This window comes from Passer domesticus, chromosome 6 (assembly GCF_036417665.1).
Source record: "Passer domesticus isolate bPasDom1 chromosome 6, bPasDom1.hap1, whole genome shotgun sequence".
NCBI classification, from domain to species: Eukaryota; Metazoa; Chordata; class Aves; order Passeriformes; family Passeridae; genus Passer; species Passer domesticus.
Genome location: NC_087479.1, coordinates 5,109,338 through 5,127,889, shown reverse-complemented (window position 1 = coordinate 5,127,889; position 18,552 = coordinate 5,109,338). Strand labels below are relative to the sequence as shown.

General features: G+C 47.7%; 1 protein-coding gene across 2 annotated transcripts in view; it reads left to right on the top strand.

Annotated features, from left to right (window-relative positions):
• The window catches only part of PRKCH (protein kinase C eta), a 129,928-nt gene that overhangs the window by 91,236 nt on the left and 20,140 nt on the right, over positions 1-18,552 (top strand). The gene's annotated exons all lie outside the window — the stretch shown is intronic.

Sequence of the window (18,552 nt, the reverse complement as noted above, 5' to 3'; positions counted from 1 at the left end):
TTGGGGCCCCGAAGACCAGAGTGGATATAAATGTAAGCAGAGCAAAATGAAGGATGTGCTGTTTCCTGAGAGCAGCAGAAGGGATGAAATATAAGCTGATTATCTGGTGAATGAGTGAAGCAAATCAGCTAAAAGCTGCAAACTGGCACAGAATACCCCACCAGCAATCACATCCCTACAACATCTGCTTAATGCAGAAGAGGAATTTTCATGCTGGAGTCTCTGGAAATGCTTCATTCAGCTTTAGACAACATAAAGGGCTGTGTCTGAGGGTCAGGAGTGTAGTGATGTCTGTGGCTATCTTATCTGACAGTCAACAGCTCGTGCAGACTGATTTGTGCTTCTAGACAGTGCAACTTCCACAGAGCTTTCCACTCTGATGTGGACGTTGCCTGCTTGTGAGATGGGCTCTTTTACAGCCTCTGGCATGCAGTGCTTAAAGGGTTGTTTCTCTGCACTTGATCAAATGGAAAGTGCAGAGAGGAAAAAAAAGCCCAGCCTCTCACGTTTCCGTGTCATGTTCAATCAGTCAGAGTGCAGGACAGTTCAGCCTGATTTACAGTTGTGCTTACCAAGAGCAGTCCTGTTTGGAGATCCACATATCAGATCTCTGTGCCCCATTGACTCCACTGTGTATCGTCTGTGAACTTTGGTGGAACTTTCCACATGACTAAGGACCACTGAATAGCCCACAGAAGCTGTTGGCTCTGCTGGTGTCTACTTTTCCTTTATGGTTGTTTAAAGGGACTGATTTTAAAACCTGCAAACCCTGCACATAATGAGTTTGTATAAATCATTAAAAAACCCAGCTTGAAGGGGCCTCGAGAGTTTGTGTAGCTCATCCACCTGCCCCAAGGCTGGAGAACCTTTGCTGAGTGCCAGTCTCTCACACTTGCACTTTTTTTTTTTTTTTTTGTGTAGCTGCTACATTTGCATATTAAAACATATGAACTCTTGCAGGCACAGACTCATTTAGGGAATGCCTGCAATGAGAACTTGGTAGTGTTTGAGAATTCTGGTCCTGGTGCAATAAAAATATAAAAATAAAAATTAAAAAATCCTCTCATCTGTGGAGGGGATAGGTGATTAGATGTGAGTTGTGTTCTGGCATCCCTTTTGTGACTAATACATCCTCATGCAGGCATTTCACAATTAAAGAGCATGCAGATGGAATTAAGAAATAGCTGTGTGTAACAATTACAGACAAGTTTGCAAAGAATGGAGACTTGGAAACCAGATTAGAACTTTTGAAACAAAGAAACTTTTCTACAAAAATACTGGGTTTCTGTCTTGCCTGCTCTCTTCATTCTATTTTAAAGGCATAAAGGTCACCAGAAGGAGAAAACATAAAAACCTAAATATATTTTTTGTTACTTAAAATTTATTTTTAAAAACTGCCCCTAAATATTACTGTTATGTTTTTATCCAGAACTGCTCGTCTCACTTTTAACACGTTCCCTGATACCAAGGGCATTCAGGTATATGATTTCACAAATTTTGAAAGCATTTGCTCTGAGCTCTCCAGAATTGCCCAGCATTAATGCAGTAATTTTATTGATCTTTGTGCCCATCTCAAAACGAGGAAGCTTTCAGTGTCACTCTCTGAGAACATGAGCCCTGGGTTGGCATTAGGGAGGCTGATATATATAGCTGGGGAAAAGGTCTCTCTGTCAACCTTAATAAATGTTTTGTACAACTTCTTGAAAGAAGGATTATGCTGACAAAACGCTGTTGCATCTGCTCCTCTGACTTGCTGAAATGGAAGGTTTCTTGCATCACAACGTGTTGCAGTGAGTGAAGTTGCTGTATTTGTGAGGGACACAACGAGAGACTCTGTGTTGAAATATTTGGCCTGCAGCAATAGCTGTAGTTAGCCAGGGAGAATTTGACTTACTCTTTTAGCTGCAGCAAGATCAGCACCTGATATTTCTTTGGTCAATAATCCCAATATTTAGATCTTGTTCTTTATGCCAGGGAGCAGGTGGGTTACTCTGCTTTTATGGCATTGTAAAGCCATCCAGCAACTTGTAATATCAGTGGTAAATCGCTGTCACACCTTGTCTATAGATTCTATTTCAGAGCTACCTGTAGTGATACAGATATAAACTAAAAATAATAACACAATGGAAAATTTCAACTAGGACAGAGTAGTGCTGCAGTAGTAAGTGTTTAACAATTCAGAATGACTGACAGAGATTTCCCTCACCTGTCAGTGGTACCCTGGGCAGGATGGTGGGCACAGCTTTGTTTCTGCCCTCTGTGTGCCAGCTGAACTGCTGCTGGGGCTTGTCCTTAGCTGCTGGTGCAGGCCAGGTTGCTGTTTATGGGACCTATTCTCATGGAGCAAGGGGAAAGCATTGCTCATCATTTGGCCTCTGAGTCATGGCACCTTTGCTGTTAATAGGTTGGAGAACCTCCCCTTTTATGAGGCTGTGCCTGAGGGCACAATTTAATCTTGGAATTGTATTACCTGGTTATTATTCCACTGAAGAAGCAGTGGCAGTATTCCAGCTGACAACAATGGAAGGGGGAGCAAGCCTTCAAGTCTCAACTGTGTACAAATGTGATGTATTCAGAACCACAGAGATCCTCCATGCTCTGAGCTGATTCCTTCTGAATCAATTAAAGTTTCACAAGCACGATTTATTATTAACATCCAGAGCTGCTTTCACAAATCTCTCAGCAGCATGGTAGAGGCGTGCTCATGAATCAAGAAAATGACTTCCAAGTAGGAGAGGTTATTTACTAGCTAAATCCCTGATCCAGGCATACTGCCACGGCTAAGTCTGTCCAATAGGATGTGTGCAGCCACATCTGAAGCATTTCTGATCTGAAACATTTTTGTCATGGTGCCTGCCCAGAGTGGGTCATGCCATCCTTGGCTGTTGTGCTGGAAAAGGAAGGGGGCTGGAGGAGGGGGTAAATTGGGAAAAGCAGGACTAGCTGTGCAAGGGAACAGGGGGACATTATGCCATGGGCAAACCCGTGTGGCAGCAGGGCAGGAGGAAGTGCTCCCTTCAGGCTCTCCAAGGACATTCCAGTCAGCCAGCCTGGGCTCTGGTACTGAGGCTGCCCTGTGCCTCTGTGTCCAGACTCTGTGGCACTTGTGCTAAGAGTCTGAGCTGGTGTGTGACATTTAGCAAGCAGGCTTTGGGTTTTCTCCTCCCTTCTCTGGATCTTGTTACGTTCCTTTTGACATTTACCTGAGCATAAAAATGTAGCAGGGTCCCATGTCCTTGTTGACTCGTGCCTAAAAGCTGAATTAGCATGCTTTGTATTTCTGTTTGTCAGTATCTCCTAGCCATAAGTTGAGGAATTGTATGCTTATCTGTGCTTTGGGGATTTTGACACAATCTTATCAACTTTGTGACCTTTGACATTTCCTGCACCTTCTCTCTTTTTTTTTTTCTTTTACCTTATAATCATTCTTCCTAGCTGGAGCTCCCCATTCCAGTATTACTCATACAATTTCTCGTATATTTTGAGCAGTAGCTTGAAACTTGGTGCCCAAACAGCAGCTTTACAGCCAGAATTTCTACCTTCAGACCCTGTTGAGCACAGAGGGAGCAAAAACCTTGGCAGCTGACTCCTACTTCTTGCTACTCTGTCCAGCCTTGATAAATGAGAAAGCCAAGGAGCAGCTGTGACTGCTGCCAGCTGGCCAAGCTCCAGAGAGATAGTCCCCCCCTGGGAAGGTCAGAAGGCAGCACTGCCCAGCCACTCCACCCTTGCAGCAGCACAGAGCGTGGAGCCAGATCTGGGACTGCCAGTCCTGCTCCTGCTGGGGTCTCTTTGGGGCCAGGGCCACCCCCTGCAGGAGGGTGACAGCTCTTGGTGTCCTTTGTGCTGCTTGGGATGCAGCAAGCCAGGGGAGATTCAGGCAGTCAGCTCATGTCTGGCCCTGCAGAGTTAATTTTGAAATTGTGGTGGCCAATAGATGACAGCTGATCTGCTGGTGGTAGGTTTGAGATAGGACTGGTGTAACTCCAACCTGAATTAATGTTCCTCCCCCCCCATTCTTACACAAACAGAAAATACCCAGATAAGCCTTAGTGTCACAATATCTGTTAAATTAATATCTTTTATCAGTGGCTGAGCCACTTGAAACATAGTTCCCTGTCTGCTGTCAGAAAAGGCAATACTAAACTGTGCTGCTTCTTGGAACTCATGAGGTTTTGGAAATGAGCCAGAGCAAAGGGAAGCCAGCTTTCAAACCCCCGAAGCCACAGGTCATCTGTGGCTAGAGTGGGCTGAAGTTGGATTCATGCGTGGAAAGTCTCTATGTCACAGATTCCCCTACACTCTTTTGATCTTGTGAAATTGCTCTGCTCACTCAAACTGGTGACTGCCCTGACAGGGATAGCCCCAGGGAAAGGACAGCTATTTGGGGTGATAAAATTAATGGGAAGCTATCTTGCAGCCTTTCCTCTTTACTGCCCCTCATCACCTCCGCTCAGAGCTGCCTTGGGGTCCTTCAGGACTGACAGTTTTCCCAAGCCACGGGACAGTCAGAAGTTCCTGCCAGAACTGTTGGATGCTGCTTCCCAGCATCAGCCTGTGGCATCTCTGGATCCCTGCTGGCCAGGAAGCAAGGCAGCAGATGCCAAATATTGCCAGTAAGCTGACATTGGAATGGGGACACGTGGAAGAGAGAGGATGGTCTTTGAAGGCCTGGCTGTTGCCTGTGCATGAGTTGAATGTGGCATGGAGTATTGGGTATTTCACATTCTGTCATGTCTAGGGCAGGGCAATTGAAGTCACTGTTTGATTGCCTGAGAGCTTTCCCTACTTTCTCCTCACTTTCTTACAACCAGGCTCATGCTGCAAATCTCTACCTCTTCCCCAGGGCAGCTCCTGATATTTCCAAGTCTTTGCTCTGCCTGTGTCTTCCTTGGGACCTTGCTGTGGTTTGGGGCAGTTCAGGTTGTTCTCCTGTTCCCTGGGGGATGCAGTTAAAAGACACCTGTCCTTCAGCAGAGCTGGATTGTAGAAATAGGCACATCATTCCCAGACAATCCCTATTTCCCTGAAGGCCAGAGCATGTGAGGGTGGCAGGCTGGAGCCTCTGGGTGTAGCACAGGCACTGCTTGCTCCCAGGCTTTCTGTGGGCTGTGCTGGCACAGCCCTGCACAGCACTGGCCAAGTGAGTGTCTGTCCCAGCGCTGTTATGTAAGGAGGAATTTCAACATTAATTACCTGTCTTGGCTTTGGGTTTCTTTCTGTCTCTGCTGACACCAGAATGAGTCTCAGAAGGTTCAGCGGGGCTTCCGCAAACAAAACAAACAAACTGTATTTCACAGGCTCTGGGCTTTGCTGATTTCTGCCAGGAGCATCCGCTTTTCTGGGATGTTTTCCCTTTGTTTCCCTGCCACTGAGGAGGGACAGCAGTTTTTCTGGAGTATAGCTAACATGCTTAAGTATTTGAGCTGCAGGGAGGCTGGCACTTCCAGTTAGGCCAATTAAAAGGGAAAAATTAACATTTCCCTTTGCTCTCAGCCACCTCCCTGCATTCTGAAGGGCTGGAGGTGGGAGGGATGCCATCAGAGCTGGAGAGGTTGGCTGGGACAGAAGTGTGTGCTGGGCCAGAGGTGTCGTGTTCTCCCTAATGGCTTTCCTCCCCCCATCTGAAGTCATTAATGCTCGTTAAGCCAGGATGGAAACAAACCCAAACAACAACAGTCTACAAAATAATTCCATCACTCCAGACTAGTTCTTTTTTTTTCCTCCAGTGAAGCAATTAGTCTCCTGTGATCCCATTTTTAGCCAGGCTGGAAACAGCCAGCCGGACAATAGTGAATTCCTCTTCTGGCAGAGCAGTCATCGGATCTGCTCCCTGATGGGAGAGGTGAGATGAGTTCCCCTGCCTGTCTCTAGGGGAAGAATCTCCCTGCAGAAATTCCTCTGGGCTTTGCTGAAAGCCCTATTTTTGTGCAGCCTCTCCCAGTGAGTCACAGCCTCTGGCTCTCTGAGAGCTCCCAGTACCATGGCTTTTCTGCCAGCCCACTGCAGGGTTAATTCTCTGTGGTTTTGCTCTCATGGGTGTACAGCCCGTCCCACTCGCTGGCTGGTGATGCCAGTTGTGGGTGCCAGAAAGTCATGAAATAACTTGTGGTTTATACCAACAGCAGAGCCGTGTGGGACTCGTGTGGAGGAGGGGAGAGACTTTCCAGTCTCGCTCATTTGAGTGGTATTTGGTCCTAGGAATGGCTCAGCTTGGTCCTAGGAATGGCTTAACTTGGTTCTAGGAATGGCTTAACTTGGTCCTAGGAATGGCTCAGCCTGTGCTAGGGGACAGTGCTGTGGAGCAGCAGGGTGTGATTGAGCAGGGTCTGGCAAAATTTGGAGTGTGTGACAGGGAAGAGAGGGGCTGGCTGAAGTCACTGAGGCTGCCCGGAGAAGCTGCGGATGCCCCATCCCTGGAAGTGTTCAGGGCCAGGCTGGAGGGGGCTTGGAGCAGCCTGCTTCAGGGGAAGATGGCCCTGCCTTGGCAACTGGGCTGGAATGAGATAATCTTTAGGGTCCCTTCTAACCACAGCCATTCTGTGATTCCCTTCTGTGATTCCCTGAAGTCCTGTGTAGCACCACACAGAGCTGCGGGGGGAGCTTGGCCAGAGACACCCGGGAAATGACTCCATTCCTGTAACTGCTTGTAACATGAGTAACCTGAAGTGCTGACCTCTGCCCAGGGCAGAGTCTGCAGCTGTGCCACACACAGGGCCTTCCTCTTGCTTTTGAGGTTTTTGTAGGGTGTGGGGAAGCACTGGGTTCCCCCTCCATCGCTGCAGCACCCTCACTGCCCTGAAAAGCACAGATGGGGATGGAGGGGCAGGTACAGCTGGAGAGCACTGTGGCTGTGCTGCTGGAGGAGGAGACTTAAATCACCAGAAAAAGGGATCTTGCTGTCTCTAGGTTCTGAAAAGCAGCCCCGATGCCACCTTAGCAGCTGGACAGTGCTAAACCCAAACACTCCCCTTTCAGGACGCAGGAAGGCTCTAAGCCCAAATCCACGTTTTACCTCATGCACACGAGGTAAAAGCCACAGGGTTTCTAGTCAGGTGCCAGGAAAAGCTGCAGCTGCCCAGAAAAGGGCAGCTGAGGACAGAGGGGAGCTCTGCTCGCCGGGCTGCTGGGATTAAGAGCAGTTCACCGCGTGTTTGAGTCATGTGTCACCAGCGCCGGGCTCTGACTCCTCTGGTATGAAGGTGCCGTGTGTGCACCGGGGCCGGCGGGCTGCGCAGTGCTTCTGCTCCAGATGGAAAGCCAGCGTGGAGAAATGGGGATGCCATGGGGCACAGAGAGAGAAACGGCAAGCGTTTCTCACAGTGGCTTGTGAGAAATTCTAGGGAGTTGGAAAGATGTGATAACTTGTTATTTGCAGGTAGTGTTTTTCTACTTTGTTCTCCTATTCTTCTCTTCAAGGACAATGAGTGAAGAAGATGTTTTTGTTAGTTAGCCAATCAGATAGAATCCATCGTATTGCTCTATAAAAACCGCGCGGTTCTCCTGAATAAAACCTTCTTTACCTTTTCTACAATCCTGCCTCTCGCCTGTTCCTGTGTCATTCTTGGCGCAAGAGCGACAGAGAAACATTTGGCAAAGAAGTCTGCCAGCAGGCTCATCTGGGGATGTGCAGAAAAAGCGTTTCTGCCTGATCCCTACAGCTTGGATCAACACCAGGACACAGCCTGCTGCATCCCAGCATCACCCTGGGTGTCGGCTGCTCCCGCTCTGTGCCTGGGCAGAGCTGCCCTGGTTGCTGTGGAGGGATGAGAGGCTGTTGATAAACATTGTCATCTTGTTGGGTGTTCTCGGTTTGAGTCATTCCAGCCATGGTGATGGTTGCTGGTGGTGCCAGGAGTGCCAGCAGGCTCCTGGCGTGGGGGCAGCAAACCAAATGCCCGAGGGTTGAGTTCCAGGTGGGTGGGATGGCTGTGAGGATGTGTGCAAGGGAAACCCAGGAATTCCAAACCTGCAGCGCCAAATTAAGGCATTGGCTGGAGAGGAAGCAGGATGGGTTTGCACTTGGATCACTGTGGTGCTTCCCAAGTCACCACAGGGACAATGGGAGGTGGGAAGTGAAGTAACCCAGTGTTCAAAAGCTGATTCCAAGTGCTCTTAGACATAATCTTGATGAGAAAGCAGCTGCTGTGTCATGGTGTGGTTGCTTTCCTGTTAACAGCCCAGGACAAAGCACACTGCAGCACCCACAGCACACCCCAAACAGTGTCCTGTGCTCTCACAGCCATGGGGTCGTTTCAGGTACTGTGGAATCACTCCTCATGCAAAACCATGGAGAAGTTTGCAGACCATTTGTGAAGTAAAGCATTGTGGAGTCTGTTTAAGAACAGAGATGGAGGACAGGTAAACTTAAAAATGATGTCCCCAAAGTGCTGAGAGGACACGGACTCTATATCTGTAAATCCATCTAAAAAAAGTTCCAGAGGTTCATTACCTATAATGTGTCATTATTAGCTATAATGCATTTCAGCATGTTGGTATTAAAATAATGCCCTTTTTATTCCTTTTTCTCAGGACAGTGCAGTCATTCTGCTTTCCCTGAGCCTCCATGGTTTTCCATTAGTCCTCAATCAATTATTTATTTATGGGAGAGTATCTGAGAGCAGCAGTCCAGCCTGAGAGCAGCAGTACTTGACTGTGGAGATGAGTTTGAAGTACTTGATGGCTGAACCCACTGGAATTGTCAATAACATTAAGAAGTACTTTCCTGCCACAAAATAAAAATGTGGCCTTGTAGGTGGAGAGTGCTAAACCTTGATGAGGACATGAGCTAAAAAACAGTGCATTTTAGATGCCAACTGGGTGTAACTTTAGTGAGCACAGACAAGGAGTTTTTTGAGAATCACCTTGCCTTCAAGTTGACTAACTTTTGTATTGTCATAGAAAATATGAATTGTTGTGCAGTTCTGGCCTGTGTTATAAACACAGGAGGTCTAGGTAGAAAATCTGTAATTCTGAGTTTTGATCTGATGTGGTGCCTCAGCAGGAGGCACCAAGGTTTTTGCCTGATGTTTCTTGTCTCCCTGGACTAGAAATAAGTTTTGGTGGGGATTTGTGGTGTCTTCTTCCTGACCAAAGGGATTTATAAGCAAGACATATAGTTGGAGCCTGTGTAAGCAAGAGGGACCTGACAGCTTCAGATCTTCTACAGCTGAAATAGTAAAATCTGAATATGTCAGGAGGCTTATTTCCAGATAGACACACAGCACCCTGGGCATCCTTCTCCATGGTCACACATTGCAGAGGCCAAAGGGACTTGCAGCGACTTGATGTGTGAATGTGCTAAAAATTCTAGGGCTGAGCAGTGTAAAGACAGACTTTCCTCACTCCTGTCCCATTTCTATTTTTTTCCTTGATGGGGTCATTGGAGACAGTGCTTATTTCATTTTGTGATTAATTTATTTCATGCATAACAGGAACAAGGCAGCTCCTTGTGCCTGGCAGCCGTGTCAGGTGAGCATCACTTGACTCTGCTCTGGGCTACTGCTGCTTTACTGACAATCAGGGAGCCACCTAAGGAGCCTAATTTGGGAACTTTGGTGGCCTTGTCAGCTGGTGAGTCAAATTTAGAGGGTCTGAAGTGGCTTGGGAAAGCATCTGTTCCCCTGTGCCAGCTGAAGAAGGAGCCCAGCCCAATGAGACTCGAGGGTTAAGTGCTTGATGTGCTGTGGGGGTAACACCAGCCAGCATTGTTGGTGGGCACTTTGGGGTCTGTTTGATGCCGTGTGGCATTTGGGGTGCCACGTGGGATCTGCTCTGTCCCTGCTGGCCTGGCACAAAGGCCAGTGTCACTGGTTCCTGCTTGCAGGCAGCCTGGGAGGAGTCAGAGTGGGACTGCAGAGAGCTGAGCATGCCCAGCCAGGAATTCCACCTGGCTCTGCCCTGCTTATCCAGCATCCTTGGGCTTCACACAGCTCTGGGTGAATCACCTGTAATGAGTGAATAACAACAGTAATTCACATGAATGAGAAAATAAATCTTGGGATAATGACCCATCTTCTAGGCTCCTAGAAAAACTTCTTCCATTTTATATTTAAGTGATTGTTGTGGTCAAAAGCAGAGATCAGAGCAGTCAGAAAAGCACTGTGTTTGCCTAAAGGTTCCTTGGAGCCTTAGGAAAAAAAGAACCAATTATATCAGTGATGGTGTCAGTTTGTTTTTTTTTAAGAAACAACATTTCCAAGGGGAACCAGGCAGAACCCCCTCCTGTGCAGCAGTGGGGTGGCTGTGTGCTTTGTGCCCACAATGTGTCACTAGCAGGGAGACTGTTCTTTTGCTGTGTGCATAAAAATTCAGTGCAGATGGTGAGACTTTCAAAAGCAGCCATGCTGGGCCAGCATGGATGCTCCACCAAAAGTTAATAGTAAGTTTGGCAGTGGAAATCTACAGGCCAAAGCAAGGTGCTTTTAAAAATCCTGTCTAAAAATACAGTACTTCTGCCTTCAGCTTTGTTTATTCCATTATAGAAAGGAGATTAGCACCTATAGCCTTAGCTTTATAAATCTGGATCTGTAACTCAGAGCCTTAATAAGGTTAAGTAATTTTTTTTTCTCTCAGAGCCTATTTCAAAATTGAGTGAACTTGACAGGAGTTGTTTTATTTCACTGATTTCCCTGGATTTAGAGTCAGGCTCAGAGTACAGTGAACCTTACCTGTATCAGATGAATGTGGAGAAGTCTGCCTGACCAGATTTACAGGTTCCAGGCAGGAGTGTCCTTCCCACAGAGCCCTGCTGGCATTGCCAGTACCAGCACAGCTTGGTTTGCTGCCTGAGCCAGTACCAGAGGCAGTCTGCACACATCACCCTGATGGATAGGGACACCTTCACTTTTATGTTCTCTGATATTTCTAGGAGCACAATATTCCTCCTAAGACTGGAGTGAGGAGGGTGGATCCCATGGCAGCTGTGGGATGAGCAGGAGAGTCCCTTTGGTGTGGGCTGCTGGCTCACTCCCCCAGGGCAGGTTTAGTGGCACACGCTGGGAACCTGTCAAGGAGGAGCCTTTTCAGCAGCACAAGCCAACCCTGATGCCACCAGGACAGCTTGGAGCCTTCAGCAGCCCTGTGGTGGGCTGTGGGGAGCTGCTGCTGACTAATCCTGGATAACTCTCACTCCATCTTGTAGTGTTGAGACCATGCTGTGCTGCGGGCACAAACCTGATTTCGTTTTAATTTCCATATCAGGCTTTGAATCAACATTGATCTATTTTTGTCAAAGTGACACAACAGGCTTGTGCTTTTTAAACCTCTCCTAGCTCCATCAGTCCCCTGATTCTTGTTCCTGCATTTGGGTCTTGAGTGTGTTGTATGCCTCCAATGAAGACTTCAGGCAATGGGATGCACAAAAAGAAGCATTGTGGTTGGTGGGGTTTTTTCTTCTTTTTTTTTTTTTCCTTTTTCCCTCTTTTTCTGGCAACAGTAAAATAAGAGCTCTGTTGGGAGCAACTCAGCAAGTAATGTTTCAGGGCCAGCAAATTCCAGTGTTGCTGCCCAGTGGGACTGAGGAGTCTATCACAGGACTAGGCTGGCAGCTCATCCAGAGAGAGTGCGTGGCATCCATACCAAAAGCTGGACACCAAGCCTTTTTCCATCCACCTCTCCCCTTCCTGCAGTAAATGGGAGGACAGATGCTCTGGGATTCAGTGAAACACTTCAAGTGTAGCTCCTCTTTCCTGAGCAGAGTCCCACATAAAAGTGCAGCAAATGATACATAGATTATATAGAAGTATCTATTAAAAAATGCACGCACACCAATTTGGATGTATAAATAAATTACAGGGGTTGTGCCAGCTTTGGGATTACTCCAGTGTGGCAATCTCCAGCACGCCTGTGTTTCACCAGTAATGGCTCTGGCTCGTGGCTGCCCCGTTTCACACGTCCCCCATGTCTTTTTGCCCTTGTAAAGCTGCCTTTGGACACTGTCATCAGCCCTCTCACAGTGCTGTGGGTGTAGCAGAGGGAAGCTTGAGGGTGTGCCTGACCCCAGAGGGACTCACTGAGGTCCCACTGGGTCTGTACCACCAGCGTGGGGGAAGCTCTGTGATCATCCCTCGTGGTGTGCCCAGGGTTTTTGGTCTCTGCCTTTATACTTGAGCCTACCACTCTTGTTTTAACTGGAGGATGAATCACGCCTGCTCATCTCAGCAGCAATGAAATCCTGTGAGTAATTGTGGTAATCTTCCACAGGTGCCCTTCTGAAGTGCCCAGAGGGAGGGGAGGTGGGAATGCTGGTGCTTCAAACCACCAGAGAGGTCTTGGATGCTGGGTAATGCCATCTCCTGTGCTGTAAGAGAAGTCAGTGCCTTGGGCACTGCTTTGTCTTCAGAGCAGCAGCCTGGAGAGAGCCAGTGCTCTGATGTGGGCTGGGAGCTGCTTCCAGGGAGCCCTTGCAGGCAGGAAGGGGTCAGGCAGATGGACAGCCAGCAACGCTGGGTGCCAGCCCATCTCTGCCAAAAACCCCATGGTGCTGCCTTAATGCAGGCAGAATGCTTGTAGGAGCTTGTCCTTGTGCTTGAAGGGCTGCTTGACTTTAAAATAATAATGACAGAGCACTTCTGGATACAGTGCTTGCCAGTCTGTTTAGTCTGAAGCCCAAGCAACAGAGCAAGAATCAGACTTACCCCATGAGTGTGCAATACTGATACCGAGTGCCTTTGGACATCCTGAAGAGCACAGATGCAGGTGTGAGGATCTGTCTTGGGCTAATTCACCCACTCCTGACCTTGCCCTCAGGGCAGTCCTTGGCCACGTGCTGTGGTGACAGCTTTCAGCATGCTCCAGTGCTGTGCCTGTCCCTGCACTTGAGTCCTTATTGCATCAGTCTGTAACACCTTGTGTTGCAAGAGAGGTGGAGCCTGCTTTGGAGGCTCAGTATCCCTAATCCATCACACCTTTATCCCAACACATGGCTGCAGAGCATTTCCAAAGGTCTGTGCTCTGTGTGCCAGCAGGACAGCTTGGGTGAAGCAGAGACAAGGCAGGAGGCTCCTGTATTCTGCCACGTTCCCCTCCCCAGCTGTCTGTGGAATCTGCAGGATGTGCTGTGGTGGGATGAGGCTGTAAAAGCCCCAGGAATGGTGCTGGGCTCCTGGCTGGAGCACTGCTCACATGCTGAGGTGGCTGTAGGGTGCTCCCGTGGCCAGCAAGGACAGGCACCTGTCTGCTGTTAATGGCCCAGCAATGAGTGTGGATTTTCAGTGGGGTTTCACTTATTTGTACCACTTACCCTGAGTCTGAGTTGGATCCTTGAATCATTAGATCACATTTCTGCTATTGCTTTGTTTGTGAGAAATGAGAAGGTCAGCCTGGAGCCGTGGTGGCTGTATTTACAGTCCCTAAACACTGAAGTCTGGTCAGATTGTGAAAACAACTTTTGGCTGTTAGGCTGGTGTAGAAGGGCACTTGCTATCTTTCATTCCTACTTTCTGGAATTATGAATTACAAACATCTGGAGAGATCTTCCCCTCATTTCTGTCCTGTGACACTGCACTGCAGGTTGCAGTTTGCTGTAGCCAGGCTGTCTGTGTGGCTGGCAGTGGTCTGGGTGGGTTTCACCTCAGAGGTTGTTTGGAAACCAAGATAAATGTTTTCTTTACCCAAAGGAATGTTTTTTCAAGGAAACAAAGAGTTGAAGTTACGTTTTGCAGTCCCTGTGTATTTTGACATTACTTTGTGCAGTGCTGGGGAGGATGGGGCACACTGGCTGAATCCCATGGGATTTTGGGAATTGTGCTGGGAAGCTGCAGGTGTGTAAAGCAACACTTTCCATCTCAGCCTGCAATGCCCACACACTGCTTATATGCTGGGTAGCAAGAGTGTCCTATCTCTTTTTATTTGGCAGCAAAACTCAGGATTTCAACTGTTTTTCTCCAGCTTGGTGCAGCTTGATCCTTTTCTGATCTCAGCTTTGTGGCTCCCTTTATCAAAGGCCAGTAACCTGGTGTGTCATTTGTGATTTCACTGTTTTCTCCTGCCCTAAAGATGTACCTAAGCAAATACCAGCAGCTCAGCCTGGGTTTTTATGTCTTAGCTCTGGTAGAATATGTTGCAGGTGTCAGCTTCAGCCTGTATTTACTGCTGCCACTCAGCTTTACCACTGCCTAGGACTTGTTTAACTCTTCCTTGGGGCTATGAGAGTGTGAGATTCTGGTTATAAAAGCTTACTTGATCATAGAAATAAATAATGTTTGGTTGTTATTAGAAAAATGTAGGTGATGTGAACTATTTTCTGTGAGGGAATTTATAAGCAAGGTCTCTACAGCCTAAGACTTACAGTAGAAATGGCCTTAATTCCCAAAGTGGTATAAAATCTTGCGGACAAAATATGGAGATCCCTAGTCCAAAGCTGGTGGGAATAGATTCATGAAAATAATTATTTTCTTTGAGTTTCCTGAGTCTCCAAGATGGAAAGAAAGAAAATTGCTTTGTGGGCCCAGAATAAATGTTAAGGCTTTTTAAAAGCAATTATATTTTTTTTTTGCAAGTTAAGACAGCATTGGTTTCAGGTAAAAGGAAGTATTTTAGTTTGGATGTTCCTTATGAATGCAAAGGAAAATGGGAAACATTGTCAGCTTCACAGGAGTATTTAGGGCTTTACATAAAACTGAGACCTCCATCTGTTCTCCTTATTTAATCAAAGTATGGGTTTAAATCTGTTGTCCACTGTATTTGGAGCAAAGCCTCTAACTTGAAAACTACTGCCTTTTCCTTAACTATCTTACCAACTGTGCTAATCTGCAGGTTGTACATCTTTCATTCTCCTCTGTTGAAGTTGCTTCATTAAAAAAAAAATCACAGTGTTTTTGGAGCTGGAGTTGGAAATGTATATTACTTTGGCTACCAGAGCAGGCAATAGAAATGCATTTTTCTGCATCATGATGGAGATTGCAGTATTTTTGTGAAGTAAAATGACTTCAGCAGAAGAGGTGGAGAAAAATTAAAATCTCATCCCTGCTTGCAAGGGAACTTGAATGCACATTTGCTCACCCAAAAGTGTTTCCAAGGAGGGTCTAAAGAGCAAGTTACTCATTTAGCTAATTTCGGTTTGGGGATTTTGTTTCTCATTGTGTATTTTTTGAAATCCATTTGGCTGGAGTTTTATGTTAGCCACACTTACCTTTGTGGCTGGCACCCCTGAGTGATTTGCATTGGGATGGGAGCACCAGGCTGTAATGAGCTTTAAACTGGACCTTTGAGATTAGCAAACCTGGGATAACCTTGAGGGGAGGCAGGAAGCCAGTGTCTGCCACACTTACACCTCTGAATCCTTACTACATGTAGAGCCCTTACCAAAACAGGGTGATGAAACCAAAATAAGGGAAAAACCCTGCAATCTTCATCCTTTCAAATACAGTTTCTACATCAAGAGTGAGATGGCAGGTACGTGTATCACACACATTCCCTGGCAATAGTCCCTGGTGCAGGGAAATTGCATTTGACAGATGCTTGGGAAAAGGACCAGATCATCTGCAATTGTAATTTTGGTTTTTTTACAAACGTCAAACTGGAGCAGCAGATGTGCTAAGAACACCTCTCCCAGTGAGTGACACTGAAGCAGCTCATTTTGTCATTTTTTTTTTGGTCTAGACTAAACAAGGCCATTAAGCCAGTGTGCCATAGCTGAGGATGAGGACAAAGACAGCCTTTTCTGAGTCAGGATGAAGCCTGTTTTCCAGGGAGGCTCTGCCAGTGAAAGGCAGAACCTCAGCTGGACCTTGGAAACGCAGCCTCAGAAAACCTCTCTGCCGTTACTGCTTCATGGAACTGCTAAAAATATTGGATGGAAAATGCAAGTATTAAGGAAATGAGGTAGATTTGGCCTTTCTGAGCTGGATGGCTTCCAGTTTCATCAGCTTCCCGGAATCCTTGCTGAGAAAATGAAGAGCTCCTTGTAAATCTCAGAGAACTGTCAGTGTTTTTCCTCTCATGTGGCCGTGCTGGGTGCGTGGGGAGACCTGTCAGCATCAAGCAGTGAGTTCAGAGCTCACAACTGCTGGGATGGTTTGGGACAAATGCTCAAACCACAGCTTTCCCAGGGATTTATCATATGGGGCAGCCAGAGGGAGCAGGCTCCAGAGGAGCCCGTGGCTGAGGCTGCCACTGTGCTGGCCCACGAGACCTCTGAGAGGGTAGTGTAGGATGATCCCCTGTCACTTTGCTGAGCAAAGAGCATTGAGCAGCCTTCTGTGGTCATGGGAGGTCCTCTTCTGAAATGATCTGCACGTAGCCAAGGGCCTGAGCAAGTGAGAGCCAGAGTAATGTCACATTGCAGGTTATGTGAAAATAGAAAATGCGAGTGTTGGGTTTCACACTGCTGGACACAAGTCAGGAGGAGACAACAGACACTGTTAATGGGTTTAACGTGCAGTGTGGAGGAGCCAAGGGCTGGAGCTTTGCCTCGTGTGGTTAGAGCTGTGCTTACCCAGCAAGAGGCAGACGGTTTAAATTTAATGGCAATTACAGAGATAGAGACTCTGGGCTCACAGCGCTCTCACACCTGCAGGGCTCCTGCCATCTCAGAGCTGGGATGAGCATGGTGCCCTGTGCCCCGAACAGGGATTTGGGAGATCCTGCAGCATGTCCTGTGGGGCAGAGGCTAGGAAGTGGCAGCGTGCCCTGGTGACATGGTCAGCAGAGCTGGCCCAGCCCCGCAGCTGCCTCTTCCCTCTGCTCTTCCACACTGGGGACTGTGTTTCTGCTGGCTCTGATGTAAGGATGCTGTATTTTGGGGTGTGCCCAAAGTGTTCCAGGACGTGGTGGATGTTTCAGGGAACAGAAGGAGGTTTGCTAGGGGGATCTCCAAGCGAGTTCACCAAAATTCCCCTTCCAGCTGTATCTTTAGGGCGGCACCACAACAGTCAGCACTGCCCAGGACCGAGAAGGTGTTTGCTGCATTTAAACCCAAGCCAAGAATAAACTGTGCATTTCAGCCACATCGTGGCAGATTCCTGAAAACAAGGCCTGCCTTCATGCTTGGAGGGCTTCCTTGCCCTGCCAGGAACCACAGGGAAGACCAACAGGAGCTTTGGCTGTAAACTGCTGCTGAAGATGGGCTGTCGTGGGCAACCACGCACAAACCTCTCCCTGTGCTCCCCTAAAGCCTTTCCAGGACAAGCCTTTGCCCATATGCCTCACCCATCATTTGTGATTCTCAGAAGGGAAAAAATAAGTGTCTCCTGCTGAGCATCCCACCCAGAGCAAACACTGCAGCATGAAACAGGCATGGGCCCTGTCCTTGGCATCCAAATTTCCCTGGCCACTGGGCAGCTCATGGGCCTGCTGGGAAGGGCAGCAGTGTTGCCAGTTTTTGCTGGCTTGTGTGGCCAAGCCATCCTAAAGTTGGAGAGGATGTGTGATGTTGTGATTAAATCTGAGCTAGAATTCAGGAAGCTGATGTTCAAGCCTTGTCTCTGGGGGACACTGGGCAAATTTCTTAACTTCTATCCTTTCCTTTCCCATCCATTCAAAAGAGGCTAAGAATACTTTTCCTTATCTCTTCAGGAGAGGATGTGGCTCTGATTGTCTTACACAATGTGTCCTTGATCTTTCCAGTGCAGCAGTGTAGCTGGAGTCCTGTGGGCTGTAGAAATACCCATGCACCACAGAGCCATCAACCCCCTGATTCTCACTTTAGGATCATAGATAGAGGATGAACAGGATCAAGCTGGATTCAGATTTCAGCTCAACCACAGGTTTTTACATTGATGTGGAGATGTCACCACCTATGTTACCACCCTTCCTAGGGAAATAGATGTCCAACCAAAGGGCAGAATGGATCAAGAGCCAACATGAAGGGGTTCTGAGACCCTAAAATGTATTTAGTTTTTGATCCTGATGTGGGCATCAGAATGGCTTTGAAGGTGGTTTTGTCAAGCCACCCCATCACGGTGCTGCTGTGACAGCTCTGGGCAGCTCCTGGGCCAACACCTGAGACAGTTCAAAAGATGAGCTGTGACCTGTTTGTGCTGCACAGAGCTGCCATCAAGCTCCTGTCCTGCATCTGCTGTGGTGCCTGGAGCTTGTCTGGCAGCTGCAAAGCAGAGGTGCTACGAGCTGGTGTATGTTTAGGCAGGCATTGCCTAAGTCTGCAGATGACCCCGTGGTGTTCCTGACACTGCTTCTGGCTGCAGGCTGTTCCTGTGGGCAATCTCAAGGTCAGGCAAGCTGATAAGCTTTGTTAGGGCTCTGTCATTTTGGCAGCTCTGCTTTCCATGAGGAGCTCCCAGGCTGTTAGAGGTGATGTACTGGAAAAAGTGTCTCCCTACAGCTTGTTGGGCTGCAGGTCTCCTGTGACAGTGGCAAGGAGGTCCCCACTCCAGTGAGGGCTATGGGGGATGTTCACTGCTTATATCAGTGCAGGAATTTATACAGCTGGAAGGACTTTAAGACTTTGCCTTATGATGGAGGCATCCTGTGCTGCCTGAAGATTCCCCCTGCCCTTGTGGTGTGATGTCAGTAGGGAGTTTCTTCTCTTCTCAGCTTGGATGATGCTCCAGACGGGGTTTATCAGTCAGGCTGATAACAAGGAAATCTGGA